General features: G+C 40.0%; 1 long non-coding RNA gene across 2 annotated transcripts in view; it reads left to right on the top strand.

Annotated features, from left to right (window-relative positions):
* The window catches only part of LOC119086735, a 50,034-nt gene that overhangs the window by 17,542 nt on the left and 14,313 nt on the right, over positions 1 to 18,179 (top strand). For both annotated transcript variants that reach the window (XR_005090077.1, XR_005090076.1), the window contains one exon: positions 3,797 to 3,878. This is a non-coding gene — a long non-coding RNA (uncharacterized LOC119086735). The remainder of the gene's footprint in view (positions 1 to 3,796; positions 3,879 to 18,179) is intronic.

Here is an 18,179-nt window from a genome sequence, read left to right as displayed (position 1 = left end):
GCCCAGCTGTCCAGAGGAACACTTTCATTTTCAAGGACTGCACATTTCTAAATATAACATTGTCCCCTCTATTCTTCAGAGAATGTGTTCCAAGAAGGTCCTTGAATGCTAAAATCAGTTTTGTATGTAATTGTTTTAGATACCTTATATAAGTTAAATTAATGTATATTTGTCCTTTTTTATGAACTTAACTTCATTTAGGAACATGTCTAATTTTATCCATATTTTCAGATTTACTGCATATTTCCATTTTCTTTTTCTCAGATTGCCTGTTAGTGGCCTCTACTGCATACCCCACCCATTTCCCATCCCTGAATTTTTCTAGTTGTATTTATTTTCATGAAGATTCCCCAGACTTTTTTTCTAGATTTTTCCTATAGTCCTGATTCCTTGATTAGAGATTACTGCCACTTACTGCAGTGAAATATCTTATAGGGTTTGCTCGTAGTACAATTTAACAGTCTGTGTTTCTGCTTAATGTTTCCAATTAGGCTAAATACGTGTATTTAATACAATGTCTTAGATGTAATAAGTGTGCAGTAAATATTGTTTAATTGGTTGAGTACTCATAAACTTCTTGGAGGAACATTTCATTTGGCTTACTATCCCCCAAGGCTTAGGAAGTACCTGATGCATAGTAAATGCTTAATTGTATTATTTATAGGATGAACAGGAGAGATTAGGGTAGGGGAGCTGAGACCACACTGTTGAATACAGAGGTCAGTTTCAGCTCTTGTCCTACCTGGCCTCTCAGCAGTATTTGGTCCACCTTTGAACACTTCCCTAGAGGTCCCAGAGTCGCTCAGTTTCCCCCTTCCATCCTTCATTGTTACTTCTTGTCTACCTGTTGTCCTTTCTCTACCTCCAACCTTGAAGAATGGTTTTCTGCTACATTCTCTCATTAAGAAGACACTGGTTATCTTCTCTTTAAGGACACTGGCTTGCCTATATGATATCATTCATTCATGGATTTTAAAAAAAAAAAACCATGTGTTGCTGACTCTCTTGTTCAAATCTTCAATCCTGACACATTCAGTAACTCCAATACTATATTGTCCTATAATCCACCTGGTATTTCCACTGGAATTCCACATCCAATATCTGATACATGAGTATATTTCAAGCTTTCTCCTTAAACTTGTGCCTCCCATTGTGTTCTTTGCCTCTTCTCATGAGGTTTTCCCTTCTTCATTTGTCTCACACTCATTTGCTAAATATTTATTATAGTCATCTATCACTCCATACCTATTAAATCTCTTAAAAATAAAAATTCAGGGTTTTTTTTTATATGTTTCTGCATGTTAACTGACTTCTAGGGGGATGTTTGCTTCTTTAATGTGTGGTACCTGAGATCTAATCACAGGGACACTCCTAGGTAAACAAACACTGTATCTCAACCTCAACCCCAGTTTCTCCAGTCGCTCAAGGTTCTTGTGTGATTACAGCCCAGTAACAGTTGAGTCTGCAGCTGTCTGAAGACTACTTAGGTTTTATATCTAAGGTGGCTTACTCCTCCATTGCACAATTTATTCTGGAAACTTGAATGGAGCTGTGAACCAAAGCTCACTGGTAGCTTCTCCACTTGTCTTAATATTCTCAGAGCAGAGTGATAATGAAATCCCTTATTCTGAGAGTCAGTATTCCAAGAGAAAATTTACAGAGGACAGGAGATAGAAGTTACCAGACCAACTGAAATGACTGCCACAGCCTTTACTTATGCTTCATTATATTGGCTAAAGCAACCCTAAGGCCTTGAAAGATTTGAATGCATAGAGAAATAAATTCCAGTAACTCATGAAGTTGTAGAAAGATAACATACCAAAGGACCAGATTCAATGGCAGGAAAGGAGGATCTATCATTTTACTTTTAAAGATATCAGTATACATGCCTCCGTGCCTTACACTGGCTTTTTCCTCTTCCTCTTTCTGGGATGTTGTTCCTCGGAAACCACCACGTTTTGCTTCTTGCAACTTTAAGGTCTTAGCTCTCTCACTTTTCTCACTCTACTGTCAAGCTAGCCGCTATTGTGCTCTTCACTGAACAAGTTATTTGATAATACATGAAAGCATGCCCCCTTGTGACCATATATGACTCCTTGCCTGTGACATACCCACTGAATTCTTGCTTGACCAAACTTTAGTCAGACCCTTCAAATTTGGCTTCCCTTAACTTTTAACACAGACTAAATCACTAAGGTCTGAGTCACCTTCCCTGAATAGCTTATTCCAAGAGCAGACCAGCCTGCAAAGGGAAAAAAACATCGAAGCAACCTGACGTTGCCACCTGCTCTTCCTGCTTGTGCACCTTCCTGTCTAAAAAACTTCTAGTTAAATTCACCTTCCCCCGCCCATGCATGAAGACACTTGCTCTGCTTGATTTTGAGGTGGTTAGAATTTTTAATATCAGAACTTCCTCCCACCTGCAATAGCCTTAAAGTTCTCATCTCAATCTGTTTATTTTGATTTGTCATCAGGAACTCTTAATTCATTTTAACTCACATCATTTATCATGTTACTTATGACTTTCTACGAGTCTATATAGCACACCTATTTAAGTTCATGTACTTGTTACGTTTTCCTCTTTCCCTTATTAGAATCTAAAACACAGGGCAAAGCATACTTTCCTGTTTCGTCTGCTCATCTCCAATCACCTATTTCACACATGGTAGGTTCTAGAGAACATGTAAATTTAATGGGTAAACCTACTCTTATCTGCAGTGTGAGCAAAGCTGAACACACCTAGCACATCAAAATATAGAATTAAGAGATATTTGGTACTGGTTCAGCCAGGATCTCATTCTCTACCCCATAGTTAACATAGTCTAATCCAAAGGGTAGCACTCTGTTTATTTATTTTAGTCCTTTCTAAGTCTTTTTTCTTCTCTTTGAGCCTTTGTTCAGAGACAAAAAGCCAAGTTATTGCCAAACTGTTCTCCATGATGTTATTAACCGAATGAATTTTCAGTTGCCTCTTGGTACATCCCTGTTGGTTTGTGTTAAACTCAGATTGCACTGAATAAAAGCCACTTCTCTAGCCCTTCCTTGTAGCCTGACCCCTTGTCCTCAACTACAATGTTCTATCTGCTGATGTAACTCTTCCTCCCTTACCCACTGATCTGGGTCTGTCCACCTACCCATGTTTTCCATACTTTCACGGGGTGTACCATCGCTGTCTCTCTCACATGCAGTCTTCCACATGCTATTTTACTAAAATAAGTTTTTATACCCACATCCAGAGACAGAGCAAAGACAAATTTTCTGAATTTATCTTTTCTTTGCAATCATTGATTGAATATTTATAGTTTGAATTTTTGTCAAAAAGATCCAAGGAAACAGACTTTATATCCCAGCATTTTTCCATTCCTCACACATAAAGAGAAGAAGAAAGAGCAAACGTCAGTGTTTTACAACCACCATGGTCTCCAGATCATAAGCACATTATTTACCTTATCACACATTGCTGATCACTTTAGCAAACTGTAAGAACCCGTTAAAATGAATGAGATGCCAGTGCCTCTGACTCTGGCTCAAACATCACAAACCATGAGATCACTCAAATATATTCAAAGTACACATTTTGTGGATTCACAAAATCAAGCTGGGAACCACTTGAAAGAAATTTATAGGATTTCTGGGCCAGGAGATAAAGCAAGAAAGTTAAAAACTGAAAACTGTAGAGAACAAGAAATCTTCTCTTACATTTGAAAAGAACAAAACAAAACAAAACTGCATTGTAAATGTAGCCATAGTCTAACACTGTATTTTATATCTTCTTATCTTGTTTTCCAAATTTTAGGCCTTGGAACAAGATAGTGAAAGAAGGAGCCTCAAATCCAGGTCAACATGATCAGTCAGCATCTGAGTCTCATGTGGCACATGTAAGTCATTTTTGTGTCTAATCCATAGAGTAATAATGTGGACTACACAAGAACAACAACAAACTTCCCAGTAAACTTATAGCCAATTGCAGAGCTAGACGTTAATTTCCAATGAGAACACACTGCTATACAAACAACTAACACTTTAAAATTCTGTTCTCCTAAGTTTCTATGTAAATTATATAGATTTTCTAAAGACTATGAACCACAGATAGAGTCGTGAATTAATGAGAATAACAAACACTTTGGGGTGAAAGGAGATTTTCCTAGCTGATACAGAAAATTCAATACAAGGCTGAAACAATGGTGATTTTTGTATGCCGAGGGATATTTGATAACGACGCTAGAAAGGGTTTTGTTTTTACCGTAACTGAGTTGAGGGTTAAGGTTGATACTACTGGTTTCTGGTTGATAGCAGTCAGGGAGAGTGCTAGCTATCCTACACAGTGCAGGACAAGCCTCACAATAGAGAATTTCCTAGCCCAATATGCTAATGCTATCAATATTTAGAAATTTTCAGTAAAGAGTATAAAAATTGTGCTATAGATGTGGAACTAATTGTGTAATGCACTGGAAATTCTTAGCATAGACTCTGGCATATGTAAAACATGTCATAAGATAAAAATGTCTAGTTGCGTGTGTTTATATATAAATATGTATACATGGGCATATATATAAAACAATAATAACTAGAAAAAGAGGAGGATATGGATTTAAGAGAGAGCTATGAGAGAAACATGGGAGAAGGTAAAAGGAATGGGAGGGTGGAAATGTTGGAGATGCAGTGTACTTGTGTGTAAAAATGCCCCCCAGTTATATAGATTGTTTAATAAAGACTAGCTCAATTAACTAATACATTGAGAGGAGAAGAGTTACATATTTTACATAAAAATAGATTCAATTTTTTAATAAAATAAACCAAAAACTGTAAGGTGAAACTGTTTAGCCTTGGATGGAGAAGCTTCTAGGAGAGATGCTGATGCCATGCACATGTTTAAGATCTGTTTCTACTCCCAGTTACTGAGGTTCAGTCAGTGGGAAGAGGACTGAGAGCAACACTCTTGTTGCCCAGTGGAAAGCAAGTGTCAATCCTTGGGAGGCTGGCTTGTTCCTGTAGAAAATAAAAGACCACATTAAAGAGATTCTGTAATAAATAAATAGATAAATAAATAAGAATAAAATTTTAAGAAATCAGTGCTTATTTCAATAGTTAGTTTGTGTTTTCCAAATAAGGACAGGTGTCTGGCCCAGGCTTGCATTTCTTTCTCTACTTGAGACTAGGGAACTAACTACATTTTGGAATTTGTGCCTAATTATATTCTCTCCTGAAGACAAAAATAAATTCAACCATCCCAGTTATTTTCTAAGGCAACAATTTCCTTTAATAAAACTGCTAAGTCCCTCCATTTGTTTGATAGGTCTCTGGAAGCATGTCTGGGCAAAGGGGTCCTCATATCTGTCTTCAAACAATGAAATGGAGAATAGTCTTGGAGGATACTTAATTCCAAGGAGCTGTGTATAATCAACTAGGTCATGAGTGTATTTATCAAAGCTCTTCCTAATCTACAGCATTTCATTCATTTATGATCTTGGCATAGAAGTCCATGTGGACTTAGAGCTTTTTTAGTTTTTTAGTTTCTTGAGTATGAGCCCATCCAGTTCCTGGAAGCTCAGGGACCATGTACATAATGAAGCAATAGTTAAAACGAGAATGGGAGCTCCAAACCGATGATGTTGTCCACTGAGAAAAAGAGGAAAAGCAGCAGCAGCTTATGCACCAAACAGAAAAGAGACAGGATGACACACCAAACAACACCCTATTGTTTTTCAAAGAACCCTAAAAAACACCGCCATGTCACACAAAAAGCAAATTTTAGACTATTAACAGACCAATGTTACATAATCTTTCTTTGAAAAGATCTCCCAGCCAACTCCATCTTCAGTTTCATCTTTGAATATTCACATTATCTTCCAATAAATTTTTTTCACAAAATTTCTCCTTTCTTGGTATCATTTAATTATGCCTGGGATTCTTTTTTTTTTTTTTTTTTTTTTTTTTGGTTTTTTCGAGACAGGGTTTCTCTGAGTAGCTTTGCGCCTTTCCTGGAGCTCACTTGGTAGACCAGGCTGGCCTCGAACTCACAAAGATCCGCCTGCCTCTGCCTCCCGAGTGCTGGGATTAAAGGCGTGCGCCACCACGCCCGGCATGCCTGGGATTCTTAACCATTCTTTGGTTGTTTATTTTATATCCTACAGAATATGAAGCTATGAAGCAGGACTTTTTCCCCAAAAGCCCTGCCATGTGTGATTTTTAAATTATAATTAACTGATAAATCTATGTAAGTCAACACTGCTCCTCTTCTTTACTTGAAATATGTAAAAGAATCAATCAGTTAAAAAATAATAATAACAAAAGCTATCAAACATCCAAAGCAAACACTAAGAACTCAAAATGGCTATAAATAACTAACCAAAAAAAAAAAAAAAAAAACAAAGCCGGGTGGTGGTGGCGCACGCCTTTAATCCCAGCACTCGGGAGGCAGAGGCAGGTGGATCTCTGTGAGTTCGAGGCCAGCCTGGTCTCCAAAGCAAGTTCCAGGAAAGGCGCAAAGCTACACAGAGAAACCCTGTCTCGAAAAACCAAAAAAAAAAACACCCAACAACTATTACTTCTGAGAATTATCTTAACACTAAAAGTGGCATAAAAACATCTGACCTAGTAAAACAGATTTTTTTTGATTCATATAGAATAAAAATCTGAATGTTTGGGTAACAAAGAGAGCTTCCAATAATTTTGGGGTATGCTCAAGAGAAAGGGAAAAATCCACAAACCCAGCACTTTCGTGGATGTGTACAACAGGCTATAGGAACAAGGATGGCTAAACAAACACTGTGGGTAAAGACCCCGCCCTGCTTGGCATGCTCTTGGGAAGCACGAGTTTAGAAATTATCTCAAAGCACAGACACAAAGTAGTAACAGACTTAGCCTGTATCTGGGCACAGACAAGTCCAAAGCAAAAAATATTCAAACAGGCATATCAAATCTGATGCTTATTCACATGAACATCAGGTCAGGCAGCTGACCTGGATTATACTCAGCACATTACCAGGTGACATGCCACTGTGAGAGTGTGGAAGGTAGAGGTAGCATCCAGTGATGTATCATTTGTACAGTAATGTAGAAATCTGTCCTTCTAGCTGGACAGCCATTGCCATCATGAAGTCAAAGCAGCTGTGATTAGCCCATGACACCTCACAGGACTGAGCCTAGAAAGATTCCCTTATAGAGGTAGGGGAGGGCTCTTAAGGCAGTACAGCATAAGATGGTTGCATGTGTCCCATCCCTACCCCATGGTATAAAAGAGGTTAACAGTTGCTGTGGTGGGTCCAAATCTTCTATGATCTGCCCCTATGTTGCCCACATTTCCGTAGGTTACTTTTGACCATGCCACTTTAAGCAACTCCAATTATACTCACTGGTTTGGCAAGCTAGACATTAGAGAAACCACTTTTTGGTCTGTCTTTAGCTCCCTGTCTAGATGAATAGGCGTTGTCCATGTCTCCCAGGCAAAGATCCACAACAGGTGAGATGATAACATTTTACTTAAGTAAACCAATTAGAAAAGCACTCATAGTTGCTAGGAGGTTAAACTTGCCATTCCACTCTGGCTCTTTGCATCACCTTTAAACATCCTCATGTAAAAAGCCTTGTTGAGGTCTTGTTAGAAAGCTTTTCCATAGTAATCACAGATGTAATCTCATTGCTCCGTGATGGGAGCTTATAAATGGGGAAATGGCTTAATATGTTCCCTTCCAAGTTCATAAACATGAAGAAATTATGATTAGATAGGAAACGTTAAAAGAAAACACAGCTCTGATAAAATAAACTAAACGCATTTTGTTAGACAAAAAAAAAAAAAGGTTCATTTTAAACCCAGCTTCCAAACCCACTTTCTTATTCTATTGATGTTCAAGACCACACTCCATCTCTCTACAAAGATGGACAAGTATAACACTAGTGGGAAATAAATGAAGATTTGGAAGTAAATGGGAGCAGGGTATCTAATAATTAGAGAACCATATTTCCTAACTCCCTGCCCTTGGGAACTGTCACATGCAGGTGAAACCCAAGGAGGGAACCACAGTCTACTGTGTTCATATTTGTAGATTGGAGGTGGGGGCTGCTAATGCACTTCATGGAGTTTGCATGGCAGAGGACCGAAGGGGATCACACAATTCATACAGAAATCCTTGGGATGTGTGAGGGAACTCCCTGTGAAATCTTGACCCAGAGCCAGGTGTACACATGGTGAACACATCCCTTCTGTAGCACTCAGGGTTCCTTGATACTCACAGACTGTACTTAGTGAACGTGAGGGAAACACAGTTACGTAATAAAGATATATACCTGTATAAATGCTTAAATTAGCAAAAATATTTCTAAAAGCTACTTGGATAAAAGAAGAAATCACAGGAACCCTTAAAATATTTCAAGTAATCATAATGGAAGCACAACATTTCAAAGTTTTGCAGGCACAGCGAAGCCAGCAACAGAGGATCACTTTTTACCTCTAAATACTTAGACAAAAATGAAATTGCTCACACCTTTATATACTTCTTTTTAAATAGTTAGAGAAAGATGCACATAATAAACTCAAGGTAAATAGAAGGAAGGACATGATATATATAAAGATGAGAACTAGCAAAGTCATAGGTAAATGTAACAGCAGAGTTTTTAGAAAGGATTACCAAATATTCTCAAACTCTATCTGACACAGCACACACTGTGCATTATGCTACATGTTAATTACATAGGCGTTCCTGTCTCCATAGTCAGTATATCTAAGAATTCAGAGATGGATGTCACAAAATAAACCTACAATAAAACATTTGAAAGTTCAACTGTCCAGAAGCGCCTGAAATAGTCTAAGAACTCAGTATGTGTGCCAAGTGAACGAATGAACTCTAAAAATTTTAACTAGCTTTGTTTTTAATTAACTTTATGGCCGGGCGGTGGTGGCGCACGCCTTTAATCCCAGCACTCGGGAGGCAGAGCCAGGCGGATCTCTGCGAGTTCGAGGCCAGCCTGGGCTACCAAGTGAGTCCCAGGAAAGGCACAAAGCTACACAGAGAAACCCTGTCTCCAAAAGACAAAAAATAAATAAAAATAAAAAAAATTAACTTTATGATTTAGAAAACCTTGTACATAAAAATAAATTTTAATTTTTTTAATTTTTTCATTGTTTGAAAATTTTATACATGTGTATAATGTGTTTTGATCAAATCCAATCTCCATTCCCTCCTCTTATTCCTCCCCTATTCCTCCACTACTTTTCATTCTATGTGCTCTTTTTTCAAAACCCACTGAGTCTCCATAATGCTGCCTAAATGTCCATGGGTATAAGACCATCTACTAGACCATGGATAGCCTCTTGGGGCCGACTTCCCCCAAAGAAAACTGATTCTCCTTCCCCTAACAGCCACCAATTGCCAATAACTTCTCAGATAGAGATGGGATTTCATGAGCTCCTCTCTCATCCATGCTGTAGTCTTGGCTGTATCAATCTCATGCAGGTGTACATGAAATCATATCCACTGTGAGCCCATGTATGTAACATTCTTGTCATGTCCAACACATACTTTTTTGCAGTAGACACCCACTACTTCTGGTTTACAATGCCACCATCCCTCTTCTATGACATCCCTCAGGCGTGGGGTAAGCGGTATGTTATAGATGTTACATTTAGAGATGAGTACTCCCTAGTCTCTTATTCTGTGTGCACTGACCAGTTGTGGGTGTCTGCATTAATTGTGACCTACTGTAAAAAGAAGCTTCTCTGATGAGGGCTGAGAGATGCACCAATCTATGAATATAAACATAAAAACTTAGGTAGAAGCATATTACTATATCTGTCCCTTTAGTAGAATAAGAGTATTAGGTTCTCCCCTGATGCTTACAACATAGCCAGCTGAGGATTTTGGTTGGGCCCAGCTAACAGTAGCAGGCATGAGTTTCAGCTTGTGGAAGGGGCTTTGAATCCAATCTGAAAGTTGTTGGTTACTCACTTAACATTCCTGCCGCTATTGAGTAAGCATACCTTGCTGGCATTACTGTACCTCCCAGAGTTCACACTTGAGTTAGATTAGTCATTACTTCTTTCCTTCAGTAGTATGTATGGAGCCTTCTAGCACTATGGAAGATAGCCACTAGGGAAAGAAGCTTCCAGATGAGTACTAGCTTGATTTATCCACAAAATCGCATTAACTCGAGAATGTGGTATCTTTAGCAATAGGATCTTACCACCAAGTTCTGGAGGACAGCCAAGACCAATGACAATGGTCTGTAATTTTGAGAGGATTTTTAGTGCTTCACTGAGGCCCAGTTAAACCTTTACATTTGTATACACAGGTATCTTAGGAAGCGTCTACAGTACTAGTTTTCCATATGGCATTTTCAAAAGTCTTTAATGTTAGTAGCTCTTTTGTTAGAGTCCCCTGGAAGCCCATCTTGGAGAGTCATTTCATTGGCATTCCTGTTTGTGTGATGTCAGTTTTTAGGTCAAAGAGTTCATGAGGAAATGAAAAGAGGATCATTTGGTTCAAAAACTAGTACCAGAACTGCAGTCACATCTAGCGTAGAGGAGTCAAGTCTTTCTCCTACCGACAAAAGTCACTTCTCTCTACTCTCTCGTCTCCCAGAACTGTTTCTCTTGATTGAATCTGTACTTCTTCTAGGAACAGAGATGAAGCTTAATTTCAAGGTGATAGGACTATTTCTCACCAGTTCAGAACTGGGAGTTCGCATTGGGAACCATGGAGATAAAAAATAAAAAAAGGAAATCACAGGTCAAGGGTAAACATGTTTAGCTCTGAAGGAAGACAAAAGCCACAGTTATCAATAAATAAATAAAACGAAATAACAGGAGAACTGAATCACTCAGGAAGTGATTTCAGGTGTTGGCACTTGAAAATGCACAGCAAGTTCTAGACCCTAAATAGGTTTATTTTAAAAAATAAATAAATAAAACTATTGGAAGTATTTATGAAGAATGACCAATATGTCAGAAACTGTTGTAAATCCTTTGTTTTACATATATATATCTGTTCATGTATATTCCCTAGTAGGTTAGCAAAATCACACCATAATTTTCTGTCCTCTTTAAAGATGGTAAAATCCCAGTTAGAGACATGTTAAGAAACTCATTAAATTATGAGAGTTAATTTGCATTGGAATTGGGTTTTAGATTAGACAATATGCTTTTAAATCCATTGCTTTTACTACTGCCCAACCCACCACCAATATCATAGGCATGTTTACTGTGGGATTGAGCTCCTGGTTAGATAGGCAGGCTAAACTGCAAAAGCACTTTAAGGAGTCAAAAACCTGAAAAGCAGTGTGCATCCTGAAGCTCCAGCCTTGCAGACAAATTAAGACTGTAAGAGCCCATGGTATCCTTCTTCACTTTCTCTGTCCTGAAGTGTGTGGGTCTGAACTGAGTTAATTCCCTGAAAGGGAGTCACACCAACATTGGTTTAATAGCTGCCTTAGACTAGCCTCACACAGTGGAGACTGGGCTTCAGAGAGGATAAGGTGAAGCCTCCCAGTATGTGTCTGTGATGGGATACCATGGAAGGTCTTGTCACAGTCCTCATGGAATTTCGTGGTTAAAGAGAAAGACAAATATCATTCAACCCAACGGTGAGTGTGTAGCTGCATGGTGATTGAGGATCACGGATCTGTGTGAGTGATACACAGAGGATCCGCTAGCCCTAGGGTGGCAGCAGTGTCCGTCTTGAGAAAGAAATGCATGGCTGGGAGATAAAAGATGAAAAAGATTTAGATAGGTGACACAGGAGAGAGGAGAGGAGAGTTCTGAGCAGAATCAACAACCCTTATTAAGGCAAGGGAGCAAGTACTGAAGTCTCCCACTGTGGCCAGCCCCAGGGCTGGGAGCATGGTGTGCAGTGAGTCGGCAGAAGAAAAGGTGGGCCAGGCAACCTTTGATAGGGCCACAGACTCTGTACAAAGACGACTGGGGAAGCCATGAAAGGAAATATGCAAGCTAGTGGCCTAGGCAACGGATAGCCAATGCTCCCGGGGAATGACTAAATATTGTTGACTTTTGGGTCTTTCTTCCCTCTTCCAACCTCACTGCATTCTCAGCTGAGGTCTACCTGCAGAGGCCCCTACCAAGCACCTGAGGCCTAGGAGAACTTGGACATCACACATGCACAACCTATTCCAGCACAACCTTCTCTTGCCACATGTCGATCCCAATATGTTCCCAGCCTGCAGGAAATAATCATCTTAGGCTTGCTAGCAAATTAAACTTACCTCATGAGCCTCTCTTCCTTCAAATGCCCAAAAAAGGGATGGTGGTGCTAATTTATGATTAAGATAACATGTGTAATGTGCCCAGCACTATATCCAATTCCTGCTAAATAAATAGTAAGTGACACTTTAATTTGTATTCATTATCATCCAGTTTGAACTGTTTTTCTTCAAATTCAGCCGTGTACATTCTAAGAGCTTACTCTGCGAAAACAGACAGCTCATCATCACATCAGCCCAGCAGTCCACTAACACATCATGCATGTGAGAGCAGCCTGTTGACAAGCAGACAATTTGAGGACCATGAGCTTTCCCAAGGTATATAAAGAATGAGCCGAAGGGAAGAAAAGGTGACTTCTTTCCCCCATAATTTTACTGTTTTGTTGCTTAAATAACAGCATAATTCTATTGGGCTCAAAATTTCAATAGCCTCCTGCCAAAAGACAATGAATTGTAAATATTTCATATGGAAATAGGTATTTGATAAAATTATTTCTATACGTACGTACGTACGTACGTACGTACGTACATACATTTTATATTTATTCAATTTACAACTGCAGGATCATTCCATAGCATCTATTCTGTATAATGTATACTCTATAAAAGTAAATGAAAAAAATGCAGTGTTTCCTTTCAAGGACATCGTAGTCTACAAAAAAAGAAAAAAACATTTAAGTGAAGAATTGAAACTGAAGTGCTGACTAGGGATGTGAATTGGATTTGAAGTCTGTGCTTTGACGCCCCAACTAAGAGGGAAGAGTACTGATAACAGCAGAATCACCTGCTTGAAAAACTGAAAACCCGCTCTGTAGACCAGGCTGGCCTCAAACTCACAGAGATCTGCCTGGCTCTACCTCCCGAGGGCCGGGATTAAAGGTGTGCGCCTCCACTGCCCAGTGAAGAAGACCATGGTAAATAAATGAAGACCACATGAGAAAAGGAAGAAACAAAGTGCTAAAGAGGCCCACAGAAATCCACAAAGATAACCCCACAAAAGACTGCTGGCAATGGTCGAGAGACAGCCGGGACTGACCTACTCTGGTGATGGGATAGCTAAACACCCTAATAGTTGTGCCAGAAACCCCATCCAAGGACTGAGGAATCTGGATGCAGAATCCACGGCTAGGCCCCGGGTGGAGCGCCAGGAGTCTAATTAGCAAGAAAGAGAAGGGTATATATGAGCGAGAATTGTTGAAACCAAGGTTGGATAAAGCACAGGGACAAATAGTCAAACGAATGGAAACACATGAACTATGAACCAAAGGCTGAGGGGCCCCCAACTGGATCAGGCCCTCTGAATAGGTGAGACAGTTGATTGGCTTGATCTGTTTGGGAGGCAACTAGGCAGTAGTACCAGGTCCTGGGCTCATTGCATGAGTTAGCTGTTTGAAACCTGGGACTTATGCAGGGACGCTTGGCTCAATCTGGGAGGAGGGGACTGGACCTGCCTGGACTGAGTCTACCAGGTCGATCTCAGTCCTTGGGGGAGGCTTTACCCTGGAGGAGGTGGGAATGGGGGGTGGACTCGGGGGAAGGGGAGGGGGGCAGGAAGGGGGAGAACAAGGGAATCTGTGGCTGTTATGTAGAACTGAATGGTATTGTAAAATAAAAGAAAAAGAAAAGAAAAACTGAAAACCCAAGAAGTGGGTTTCCCCACCTATATACTGAGGAATGCCCTTTTAAACCTCTGAGTAAATATATTAGACTTAGCAATGGCCCAAACATTTTCATCTGCAAGGAAAAGCTCTAAATTACTAGCATTAGCCACTTTAAGACCATCATGGCATCTTGACTTTAGAACTTATATGTGAAAGATGTAAGTCATAGGAGGAAATTGTTACGTGTGCAATATGCTTGTGATCTCACAAAACTGTACTTGATATCTGGTTATATAGTGAGATTCCTGAGTACTCTGGGGCTAAGAAAAATTGCCTAAGTTATTCTAATATGCAACAGAAAGAAAGAAATGGGCTTTTAGACGTGCTATAGCAAATAGTTGCCTTTCATCTGGACTGAATTTGAGCATAGGGAACAGGACAAAGTAGGGCAGTGAAAGGTGTCAAACACATGAGAAGGGGTGTGGACATAACTGGTAGAGTCACTTAAGAAGGTACCTCACCTTCATTTCATAATACATTCAACAGCTGTGAGCTTGCCTCTTCCTGGAAGTAAAGGCTAATCCTGCCTCTTTCTGAGCTCAACATGTCTGCACAGCCTTCCAGATCAGGAGCACTTCCATGTCACTCTCTTTTTTAAGCATGTAAATTTTCTGATAAATATGATCTACTCCTAACCCCCATTCTCACTTCATTTTGCTGATGAAAGACCAGTTCAGTTCACTAGCTAGAAAGAAGCTAAGTGGTACGATTATTCTTACAAACCAGCATCCATTCTAACTCTGTTCTTACTTGAATCTGAAGAGCACAGCTAGGGAGAATTACTTATGCCTAAGAGAGGCATACAGACATGGACAAGCCCAGGCTGGGGAAAAAAAATTAAGTAAAAGGAGATGGTTCAACTGAGGTTCTGCTTTTCCCCAGCTGACAATCAGGTAAGGGTAGCCCTGTTGTTGATAGACTGCTATTCAAGTTGCTGTGACTCCATGAGCTCATGTAGCCCAGAGCTGGCATCCTGGAAGTGTACAAGCAGATAATGATGCCCAGTAATGCTGCATACAAGATGTATGATATCTTCACGCTGGTATTAGTAATCTCTTGCTTTTCTTACAGTTTCTCTATTATACTTTTCTTTCAGAGCACACTACTCAAATTTGGGGTAGTAGAATAGGCTAATGTTTTTGAAATAATTTCCTGGTTTTAGATTCTAAGTATTTACATCTGCAAACACTCTTAACAATGCTGGAGTCAATAACGTGTGTGCTCTGCTTGACTCTTAATCCTTCGTGAATACACAGCTCTGCAATCGATACTTGTGGAAGTAAAATGAAATTGTTGAGTGATATTCAAATGTTATATTTTCAGTTTCATTGTGTGGTGTTGGTTATAAGCAATAAAGTTGGGCTCATAGAAACTGCTTGAGAGAGAGGAGAGAGAGAGGGAGAGAGAGAGAGAGAGAGAGAGAGAGAGAGAGAGAGAGAGAGAGAGAGAGAGAAGAGACCTCTTCCATCTTCTCAGTTTTGGCAAGCTGTTGAGAATCAAACAATTCAGCAAGCCATTAGGTGACTTCATTTTCTATCCAAGCAGACAAATGCAGAGTCCTAGAAAATATGCATTAGCTTTGATGGCTTAAAATGAACCCTACAGAGCCAGGTGTGGTGGTACACGCCTTTAATCCCAGCACTTGGGAGGCAGAGGCAGGCAGAGCTCTATGAGTTCCAGAACAGGCTCCAAAGCTACACAGAGAAATCCTGTCTTGGAAAAAAAAAAAAAAGGAGGGGGGCTACAATTGGCATGTTAGTTGGGAATGTTAATTAAATCAGAAATTCTGTTTTTCCAGTAGTAAAATTCAGACAAAAATACTAGTCGCTGCAGGGGGGAAATCATGATGCAGATTAAGAGGTCACATTTCTTTCACCATCACAGTAGAGAGCTCAGCTCAGATTCCTTCCTAAACTTAGAAACATGTGTCATCTTGCAGTTAAGTACTTCCCCAATAATCACCCTCTGTGGCTGACTTGCCAAATACTCCATCCTGTCTTGGGGACATTCCACAGGGGTTCAAGGTGTGGCTTGCTTTGTTCAATAAAGGACAGCTTAACTGAACCATTCCAGCACCATAAATGCCAGCTGGATCAACTTCAGTTTGTTGAAGCCTCTTTTCACTGGGGGACAGGAGCTTTTCCAGAGAAACCACCCACCCCACTGTAAACTTTCTACAAGATAATCTCCAATTCCAGGTCTCTTCCCTAGCAGTGTGGTAGCTGTTATACTGGATATTTCTTCAGAGATCAAAGTGTCACCCAGATAAGTGGACATGGTAGCATTAGAATTCGAGTAAGCTTCCTGTGGTTTCAAGTCTAGCCCCTCCTCTTCCCCCTTTGCCTACATCACCCTGTCTCTGCACATGAAATTGAATGAAGTTATACCACAATAAAACTTGGCATTTTATGATTATTAATATCAATGTTTTTCTGTCCTTAATGGTAATGAATGTCAAAAGTTGAATATTCCATCAGAATCAACATAATTCAGTGTGATTTTTCTATGAGAACGATGCTTAGGACTCAACCGCATATGCTTAGCTTTATGAAACCTTAAAATTCAATATTTTATTTACTACTTACTGAACTGATAGTGCATACAAGTCTGAGCAATAAGAACTTTGGGAAACGATCATTCATACAAGCAAAGTTCCTGTCATTTAGTGATTCAATCCTTCTGTTCTTGTCCACCCAACCAAATGGCATGCATCATATGCTTTCCATGCACTTAAAGTGCTAAGAACTTCTGATATAGTCTCCATTTTAATCTTCATATCAACAACCTGTAGCCTGAAAAGCAATAAAGTTTGTACAAGATGACCCAGATAGGACAGGCAGAGTGAGAACTACAATCTAGGTGTCCCCCAAACCTCATGCTTTTAGTGCATGTTGTATCACATTGCCCTCCCTACCCCTGGAACACAGATAAAATCAAAGTAAGACTGAGAGAAGCTGTAGAATTTAATATCAAATTCCAAGAGACCACACGTATTTAAATACATAAATACTTCTTACAACAGGTACAAGTTGGCATTCAGGTGAGAAGACTCACTTCTGAATAGAAAGCACAGAAATGTTGTTGAAGAGACAGAGTGGAAAGGGGCCAGACTTGAATCTGGCAGATTTGAGTCTGAGTCTTTTCTTCCCTTATTAATAACTGCATGGCCCTAGACATCTTACTTAACCTCCCAGTACCTTCATTTTGTTATTTATGAAAGGCCTCACTGACTTGTTGTAGATTAAAGAAAGCATGAAATATTTTAAGGTCAATAGCTGACAGTGTAGCAGACGCATAACATATGATGTGTGATTCAAGCTAAGTCAAATGTCTAGATTAGAGTAAGAAAATTGAGAAAAGTTAATCAGCTCTCTGTCTTCAAGAGAGCTAAGCCCAGGCTGGGGAAGATGGATCAGTGGGTAATAGGCTTTCTGTGCAAACATGAGGACCTAATTTGGGTTGCAAGTACCCACATAAAAGCCAAGTGGGGTGATGCCCCAGAATTTCAAATGGAACAGAGACAGGTAGATCCCAGGAGCTTAATGGCCAACAAGTGTAATGTGTTCCAGGTTCAGTGAGAGACCCTGTCTTAAAAAATGTAGAGCACCAAAGAGCCAGCTCATACACAAGGGATGGAACTTGATCCTACTGCCAGGGGACCCCTTAAGCAAATCAAGCTACACAACTGTCCCTCACATGTAGAGGACCTAGTCTAGTTCTGTGGAGGCTCTAGGGTGTTTTCGGAGCCCACTATCTATGGTGGGACACCTCCCACAGCCTTGAGGCATGGGGAGGGGCTTGGACCTGCCTGCCCTGGATGTACCATGCTCTGCTGACCTCCCATGGGAGGCCTTACCTTCTTGTAGGAGGGAATGGGGGTTAGGTGGGTGGGAAAAGGATGAATGGGTGGGAGGAGGGAAGAGGGGGTGTCTGTGATTGGTATGTAAAATGAATAAAAATTTCTTAATTAAAAAAATACATGAACACCCATGGGGGGCAAAATGGAGAGCAACAGAAGGCATCAAACACTGACCTCTGAAATTACACCTCCCCTCTCTCTCTCTCTCTGACACACACACACACACACACACACACACACACACACACACACATTCATACTTGGGTATGCCACATTCACGCAGAGAGGGATGGCGGATCACTAAGCCAAGCCAAATGTAGTCTTGGCTCTTGTCTTCCTGCTTTGTTTGTGCACTGGCCATGAAAACTACAAGTTTCCATGTGTACCCTGTAGGCAAACATGAAAATACACACAAAGAGTCATGAGCCACAGTCCACAGTTCTCAGAGT

Source organism: Peromyscus leucopus, chromosome 16_21 (genome assembly GCF_004664715.2).
Source record: "Peromyscus leucopus breed LL Stock chromosome 16_21, UCI_PerLeu_2.1, whole genome shotgun sequence".
Lineage (NCBI taxonomy): Eukaryota > Metazoa > Chordata > Mammalia > Rodentia > Cricetidae > Peromyscus > Peromyscus leucopus.
This window is presented reverse-complemented; position numbering and strand designations above follow the sequence as displayed.